Here is a 9,181-nt window from a genome sequence, read left to right on the forward strand (position 1 = left end):
TTTAGAGGATTGATGACCAACAGGATCCAACAGGCGCAGTTTTGTAGCTACTTTCGTGTTCAGTCGCAAGAATTTTATTTGGCGTGCAGAAAATTTTATTTTTATGCATAGCTGCTCGGCAAAGGCCAGGTGTCTCTCAGCTATCGTTCGCATAAGCTAGAATAGCAGAAGAATAGAAATATCGATACAAGCTGCCCCTGGCTCACGGTGAAGAATTTATTTAGGTTTTGTTACTGCACCCGACGTAGCGACCACATCTTGATCGCCGCTCCTCTTGCTTTATCTGGCGCCACGAAATGTGAGCTTGTCAAGTCGCGGCCGCCCTGCAGGTGTTGCTTGACCGTTCAGTGCCTCGACGTCTACGCGCGATTGTTCCAATATGGCAACGCAGAGAAGGATAGATAGTGATGTCGACATCAAGCCATTTTACGCTACTTCGTATTGCGCTAGGTAGATATGATTGAATGAGCACAACAGCAGCCAGGACGTGGCCCTGTGGTACTTCAGCGCTCGTTCCTAGGTATGGAAGGTTTTTTATATTCTTCCGCGTGTCTGCCGAGAGCGTGGTTAACTATACAGTCTTTTAAAGATATTTTGGATTAGGAGCCTACGTGTGCAGTTATATATCGCATGAGCAGTAATAAGCGGACGATGAGACGGTATGAGCCTCTCCGTGCAGATATGGGCTTCTGTGATCCGTGGTTTTCTCTGGTTGTACCAGAAGTTCTCGCGCTAAAGAAACATTAGAACACACCCTCCAACTTCAACCTTTTTTTAATTTCACATTGAATGTATTTGTGCGCACTGCTGCGGTCTTTTCGGTAGTAAGAGTGGCGTGCAGACAGACTCAGTCTGTCTGCACGCCACTCTCACGACTGGAAAGGACGGCATGCACGGACTGCGCCTGTCTACACGCCACTTCAGGTGCGACTGCACCAGGGAGAAAAAAAAACGAGCGAAAGCAGAACGGGAGTGCCCTCCGGGAACAATTCCACAGGAAGCAGCGGCAGGCATCCGCCCTTTGGATGCCCGGGGGACAGCGAGAGGAGATGATGTGTCATAAAGACACACCACCTCGCCTTGTCCACCACACAGAGCGGCCGAGTGTACAGCCGGGCGTCAAATCGCCCGGAGCGACCCTAGACGAAATCTCAGTCCCCACAGCGCAGTGATCGCTGGCATCAGCAGCACTGCAGACGCTGGGATTCGATCCAGGGTCTTCGCGAATGCGTGAGCAAAGCTCAGGCATGTTACCCACTCGGCTACCCTGCGGCACGGCTTGGTCGTGCTTCCAGCCAGTGCTGGAGCGAGAGGAACACGCTGGGCCGAAACGGCGCATGCGCAGTGTCGCTACACCGTTGGGCGACGGCGATGCAATCGCGATAACGACGAGCATAATGCGCGATATCGTGCGCACCTGCTGCACGGTCTTTTCGCGTCGCGGTGCAGACGTGTGGGACGCAAAAGCATTCACTGCCAGCAGCGGAGCACACATAACAGCGGAATAGGATAAGTTGACTGCTGATTTCGCCATGATTGAACGTTTGCAGCGGCAAGGAGATGGTATGAATTGTTTCTCGCCTACCGCAGGCACAGGTAGTAGCACACTGTGGATAGTTGTGGCGGAGATTTATTAAATGTTTTACAAATTCCACCACACCTTCCAAGCGCCTCCAATTTTCGGAAATAAAAACACCAAAAACAAAAACGATCGTCTACGATCGTCTTGGACGTCCAGACGATTCGTAACTCTTCGTTGTTAATTAGGAGGAGTTGCTATAGGTGCATATACATATGCGCATACAAAAAAGAATAAATTAAGGGCGCCCTGAAGCTAACCCTGAAGCCATGACACGACGACGTTAACTTTTATTTGCTACTGTACTGTACATGGGAGAAAACTATTTATTGTCCTTAAAGTAAATTTGTAGACGCGGACATGAATAAAACTGCGAAGAAAAGCAGACATTGCCGAGCTGCAATAAACCGACGTAATCCAACGCATCTGCAGCTCCCATTCAGTGCAGGGTCTTTTCGGAGGACCTCTCTCCATCGATAGAATATCGATCTTTTCCGTATGCTCCGCTCCCTTCTGGAACTTTTATGCCTGGAAAGGAGAACACACATTAGCATCTTTATTCAAAACGCGACAGAGACGAGGACGGAACAACTAGGCGAACGCTTGCGCTGAATTTATCTATTTATTTCAGTTACCCTCTTGGCCCCGAGAGCGATACAGTACAAAACAACAAAAAATAAGAAAGGAACAGGAAAATAGAAATACAGGAGAGAACTGGGGAGTAATCTCGTCTGAAAACCGGTAACCTAAAATACTAACAGCGCCTGGGAAACGTGGCTAAGTGGCAACACTCGTCAATGTTTGTCGTTAAAAACGAAGAGAGTAGAACGCAACATGAAACTACATAAAACACACAATATAACTGAAAACGGTCGAACTTAAGGAGTTAGAAAAAAACTTCTATGCGTTATAATGCAAACATAGGTTTTTCCTAAACCCCTCGATATTGTTATTAATCACCAGTGCGGCAGGCAGAGGATGGCAACTAAAGATTTATAACTAGGGACGACGTTTATAGATTTTCGCGCAAAACGAATGCACAAAAACCCACTGAATCGCATTTTCTGTGGTATTTTTTCTGTAAATACAGTTGGCGTCTCCTCTCCTTTCCAGGTAGGGTTTAGGACCTCGTCATTCGTTCATACACTTCTGCCGCAGCGTAGCAGCGAAAGCCGGACAGGAAGACCCGTGCTGGTGGAGAGTACCAGCTGCAGATATGAGATGGAAATCAATATTGGAAATATTATTGGAATCCGGAGAGGCCTAGAGCACCAAATTACGGTAGGATTTACCCACCCCACTCTACATCAAAATGTTCAAGCGAGTGTAATACTACAGAACATCGCTGGCTTACATTGCGGGCATGGGGGTTGCAGTGCGAAGCCTGATGACGTCTTAGCTTAAATTTCAGTGGGCGAGGAAAAGAATGGAGGGCGTTTCTTTCGAATGCCTTGTAAGCCACAGGTAGATCCACAAACCGCGCCATTCTCCATGAGAGACACCTCTCCCGCGCCACAGAGAAGCTCTCCTCAGGAAGACCTCCTCCCGAATTTACTCACACAGGAGACACTAGGTCTGCCGGTACCGAACTGTAAGTAGACGAGAGGGACGTATGTTACGGAGTCTCCACTGCAATATAATATGGACGAAAGGTGAGGACAGGTCGCCCGCCTTGCAGCTCGCCTGCAGGTCTCCCGGCCACCGCTCGTCCCTACCTGGCTCGCAACAGGTCGGCGTCTATTCTTCGCCCACGAACACGTCGGAAAAAAGGTAGGCCTCCTGACTACGCGTCAGTCGTAGACGGTCATCTGTTCAACAGGACAGGTCGCGCTCTCCGTCTCCCATGCGTCGCCCCGCGCGACAGCTTCGTCCACCCCTCTGCGTGTAGCCCGCGCGACAGGTAGGTCCACCCGTCTGCGCGTCGCCCGCGCGACAGGTCGGTCTCCGACCGTCCGCGCGTCGCCCGCGCAACAGGTAGATCCACCCGTCTGCGCGTCGCCCCGCGCGACAGGTCAGTGTCCGACCGTCCGCGCGTCGCCCGCGCGTCGCACCATCCGCCTTCGCGACACGGTGCCCCTTGACACCGCGTCGCCTTTCCGCGCAACACGTGCCCCCCTGCCCGTCTCCGCGCCGCCCGCGCGACACGTGCCCCCGCTGCCCGTCGGTGCCCCCGCGACATGATCGCCGCCCCCTCCTCTCCGCGTGACACGCAGCGCCCCATTCCCTGCGTCCCCTGCGCGACACGTTCCCCCCTGCCCGTCGGTGCCGCTGCCCGCGTCCGCGTCGCCCCCGCCCCCTGCTCCACGTCCGCGCGACACGTGCCCCCTGCCCGTCTGCGCGCCTGCCCGTGTCCACGTCGCCCGCGCGGCACATGCCCCCCGCCCTCCGCGCGACACGCGCCCCACTGCCCGTCCGTGCCCCGGCCCGTGTCAGCGTCCGCCGCGCCCCCCCGCCCCGTGGGTACCCCGCCGGTATCCCCATCCCTCGCACGACACGGGCCCCCCCGCCTGTGTCGGCGTCCCCGCGTGACACGACCGCCGCCCCCCCCCTCTCCGCTCCGCGTCCGCGCGACACGTGCCCCCTGCCCGTCAGTGCCCCCCGCGACATGATCGCCGCCCCCCTCCTCTCCGCGTGACACGCCGCGCCCCATTCCCCGCGTCCCCTGCGCGACACGTTCCTTCCTGCGCGTCGGTGCCCCTGCCCGCGTCCGCGTCGCCTCGCCCCCTGCTCCACGTCCGCGCGACACGTGCCCCCCTGCCCGTCTGCGCGCCTGCCCGTGTCCACGTCGCCCGCGCGGCACATGCCCCCGTCCTCCGCGTGACACGCGCCCCCCGCCCCGTGGGTACCCCGCCCGTATCCCCGTCCCTCGCGCGACAAGGGCCCCCCTTCCCCGCGCGCCCCCCGCGGGCCCCCTTCACGTGCCCCCCGCCAGTGTCCGCGCCCCCTCCCCGCTCCTCGTCCGCGCGACACGTGCCCCCCTGCCACTCGGTGCCCCCGCGACACGACCGCCGCCCCCCCGTCTCCGCGGGACACGCCGCGCCAACTGCACGACATGTGCCCCCCTGCCCGTGTCCGCCGCGCGACACATGCCCCACCGCCCGTCAGTGCCCCTACCCGTGTACGCGTCGCCCGCGCGACACGCCGCGCCCCATCCCCGCTCCTCATCCGCGTGACACGCCGCGCCCCCTTCCCCGCGTCCGCCGCGCGACCCGTGCCCCCCGTGCGCGACCCCCGGCCCGTATCCGCGTCCGCGTCGCCCGCTCGACACGTCCTCCCGTCCCCCGCGCGACACGCGCCCCCCTGCCCGTCTGTGCCCCTACCCGTGTCCGCGTCCCCCGCGTGACACGCCGCGCCCCCCTCCCCGCTCCTCGTCCGCGCGACACGTGCCCCCTGCCCCTCGGTGCCCCCTCGACACGACCGCCGCCCATGTCTCCGCGTGACACGCCGCGCCCCCCGCGCGGCACATGCCGCGGTCCGTGTCCGCGTCCGCCGCGCGACAAATGCCCCCTGCCTGTCCGTGCCCCTACCCGCGTCGTCCGCGTCGCCCGCGCGTAACGTGCCCCCTGCCCCTCCGTGCCCCCGCGACCCCACCGCCCCGCCCCCTTCCCCGTGTCCCCGTCCCCCGCGCGACACGTGACACGTTGCCCCCCCCTGCCCGTGTCCGCGTCCCCCGCTGGACACGCGCCCCCTTCCCGTCCGTGCCCCGGCCCGTGTCCGCGTCCCCCGCGCGCCACGCGCCCCCCCCTTCCCGTCCGTGCCCCGGCCCGCGTCCCCCGCGCGCCACGCGCCCCCCTTCCCGTCCGTGCCCCGGCCCGTGTCCCCCGCGCGCCACGCGCCCCCTTCCCGTCCGTGCCCCTGCCCGTGTCCGCGTCCCCCGCGCTGGACACGCGCCCCCCCTCCTCGTCCGTGCCCCGGCCCGTGTCCGCGTCCCCCGCGCGCCACGCGCCCCCTTCCCGTCCCCCGCGCTGGACACGCGCCCCCCTCCTCGTCCGTGCCCCTGCCCGTGTCCGCGTCCCCCGCGCTGGACACGCGCCCCCCCTCCTCGTCCGTGCCCCGGCCCGTGTCCGCGTCCCCCGCGCGCCACGCGCCCCCTTCCCGTCCCCCGCGCTGGACACGCGCCCCCCTCCTCGTCCGTGCCCCGGCCCGTGTCCGCGCCCCCCTGCCCGTCGGTGCCCCGGCCCGTGTCCGCGTCCCCCGCGCGCCACGCGCCCCCCTCCTCGTCGGTGCCCCGGCCCGTGTCCGCGTCCCCCACACGCCACGCGCCCCCCTCCTCGTCGGTGCCCCGGCCCGTGTCCGCGTCCCCCGCTGGACACGCGCCCCCTTCCCGTCCGTGCCCCTGCCCGTGTCCGCGTCCCCCGCGCCCCCTTCCCGTCCGTGCCCCTGCCCGTGTCCGCGTCCCCCGCGCGCCACGTGCCCCCCTGCCCGTCCGTGCCCCTGCCCGTGTCCGCGTCCCCCGCGCCCCCTTCCCGTCGGTGCCCCGGCCCGTGTCCGCGCCCCCTGCCCGTCGGTGCCCCGGCCCGTGTCCGCGTCCCCCGCGCGCCACGCGCCCCCTGCCCGTCGGTGCCCCGGCCCGTGTCCGCGTCCCCCGCGCGCCACGCGCCCCCCCTTCCCGTCGGTGCCCCGGCCCGTGACCGCGCGACACGCGCCCCCTTCCCGTCCGTGCCCCTGCCCGTGTCCGCGTCCCCCCGCGCGACACGCGCCCCCTTCCCGTCCGTGCCCCTGCCCGTGTCCGCGTCCCCCGCGCCCCCCTTCCCGTCCGCGTCCCCCCGCGCGCCACGTGCCCCCCTGCCCGTCGGTGCCCCGGCCCGTGTCCGCGTCCCCCGCGCGCCCCCTTCCCGTCCGTGCCCCTGCCCGTGTCCGCGTCCCCCGCGCTGGTCACGCGCCCCCCCTCCTCGTCCGTGCCCCGGCCCGTGTCCGCGTCCCCCGCGCGCCACGCGCCCCCCTTCCCGTCCGTGCCCCTGCCCGTGTCCGCGTCCCCCGCGCGACACGCGCCCCCTTCCCGTCCGTGCCCCTGCCCGTGTCCGCGCCCCCCTCCTCGTCCGTGCCCCGGCCCGTGTCCGCGCGCCACGCGCCCCCTTCCCGTCCCCCGCGCTGGACACGCGCCCCCCTCCTCGTCCGTGCCCCGGCCCGTGTCCGCGCCCCCCTGCCCGTCGGTGCCCCAGCCCGTGTCCGCGCCCCCCTTCCCGTCCGTGCCCCTGCCCGTGTCCGCGTCCCCCACACGCCACGCCCTCCTCCTCGTCGGTGCCCCGGCCCGTGTCCGCGTCCCCCGCTGGACACGCGCCCCCTTCCCGTCCGTGCCCCGGCCCGTGTCCGCGTCCCCCGCGCGCCACGCGCTCCCCTTCCCGTCCGTGCCCCTGCCTGTGTCCGCGTCCCCCGCGCGCCACGCGCCCCCCTTCCCGTCAGTGCCCCGGCCCGTGACCGCGGGACACGCGCCCCCTTCCCGTCCGTGCCCCGGCTCGTGTCCGCGTCCCCCCGCGCGACACGCGTGCCCCTGCCCGTGTCCGCGTCCCCCTCCTCGTCGGTGCCCCCTTCCCGTCCGTGCCCCTGCCCGTGTCCGCGTCCCCCGCGCGACACGCGCCCCCTTCCCGTCCGTTCCCCTGCCCGTGTCCGCGTCCCCTTCCCGTCCGTGCCCCTGCCGGTGTCCGCGTCCCCCGCGCGCCACGCGCCCCCCTTCCCGTCGGTGCCCCGGCCCGTGACCGCGCGACACGCGCCCCCTTCCCGTCCGTGCCCCGGCTCGTGTCCGCGTCCCTCGCGCGACACGCGTGCCCCTGCCCGTGTCCGCGTCCCCCGCGCGCCACGTGCCCCCCTGCCCGTCGGTGCCCCGGCCCGTGTCCGCGTCCCCCGCGCGCCACGTGCCCCCCTGCCCGTCCGTGCCCCTGCCCGTGTCCGCGTCCCCCGCGCTGGACACGCGCCCCCCTCCTCGTCCGTGCCCCGGCCCGCGCTGGACACGCGCCCCCCTCCTCGTCCGTGCCCCGGCCCGTGTCCGCGCCCCCCTGCCCGTCGGTGCCCCCCTTCCCGTCGGTGCCCCGGCCCGTGACCGCGCGACACGCGCCCCCTTCCCGTCCGGACACGGGCAGGGGGCACGGACGGGAAGGGGGCGCGTGGCGCGCGGACACGGGCAGGGGCACCGACGGGCAGGGGGGCGCGTGGCGCGCGGGGGACGCGGACACGGGCCGGGGCACCGACGGGAAGGGGGGCACGTGGCGCGCGGGGGACGCGGACACGGGCAGGGGCACGGACGGGAAGGGGGCGCGGGGGACGCGGACACCGGCAGGGGCACGGACGGGAAGGGGGCGCGTGTCGCGCGGGGGACGCGGACACGGGCAGGGGCACGGACGGGAAGGGGGCGCGTGTCGAGCGGGGGACGCGGACACGGGCAGGGGCACGGACGAGGAGGGGAACGCGGACACGGGCAGGGGCACGCGTGTCGCGGGGGACGCGGACACGAGCCGGGGCACGGACGGGAAGGGGGCGCGTGTCGCGCGGTCACGGGCCGGGGCACCGACGGGAAGGGGGGCGCGGGGGACGCGGACACGGGCCGGGGCACCGACGGGCAGGGGGGCGCGGACACGGGCCGGGGCACGGACGAGGAGGGGGGCGCGTGTCCAGCGCGGGGGACGCGGACACGGGCAGGGGCACGGACGGGAAGGGGACGCGGACACGGGCCGGGGCACCGACGGGCAGGGGTGCACGTGGCGCGCGGGGGACGCGGACACCGGCAGGGGCACGGACGGGAAGGGGACGCGGACACGGGCAGGGGAACGGACGGGAAGGGGGCACCGACGAGGAGGGGGACGCGGACACGGGCAGGGGCACGCGTGTCGCGCAGGGGACGCGGACACGAGCCGGGGCACGGACGGGAAGGGGGCGCGTGTCGCGCGGTCACGGGCCGGGGCACCGACGGGAAGGGGGGCGCGGACACGGGCCGGGGCACGGACGAGGAGGGGGGCGCGTGTCCAGCGCGGGGGACGCGGACACGGGCAGGGGCACGGACGGGAAGGGGGCGCGTGGCGCGCGGGGGACGCGGACACGGGCCGGGGCACGGACGAGGAGGGGGGCGCGTGTCCAGCGCGGGGGACGCGGACACGGGCAGGGGCACGGACGGGAAGGGGGCGCGTGGCGCGCGGACACGGGCAGGGGCACCGACGGGCAGGGGGGCGCGTAGCGCGCGGGGGACGCGGACACGGGCAGGGGCACGGACGGGAAGGGGGCGCGTGTCGAGCGGGGGACGCGGACACGGGCAGGGGCACGGACGGGAAGGGGGCACCGACGAGGAGGGGAACGCGGACACGGGCAGGGGCACGCGTGTCGCGGGGGACGCGGACACGAGCCGGGGCACGGACGGGAAGGGGGCGCGTGTCGCGCGGTCACGGGCCGGGGCACCGACGGGAAGGGGGGCGCGTGGCGCGCGGGGGACGCGGACACGGGCCGGGGCACGGACGAGGAGGGGGCGCGTGTACAGCGCGGGGGACGCGGACACGGGCAGGGGCACGGACGGGAAGGGGGCGCGTGGCGCGCGGGGGACGCGGACACGGGCCGGGGCACGGACGAGGAGGGGGGCGCGGGGGACGCGGGGGACGCGGACACGGGCAGGGGCACGGA

The sequence above is a fragment of the Amblyomma americanum genome, chromosome 11 (genome assembly GCF_052857255.1).
Source record: "Amblyomma americanum isolate KBUSLIRL-KWMA chromosome 11, ASM5285725v1, whole genome shotgun sequence".
NCBI lineage: Eukaryota > Metazoa > Arthropoda > Arachnida > Ixodida > Ixodidae > Amblyomma > Amblyomma americanum.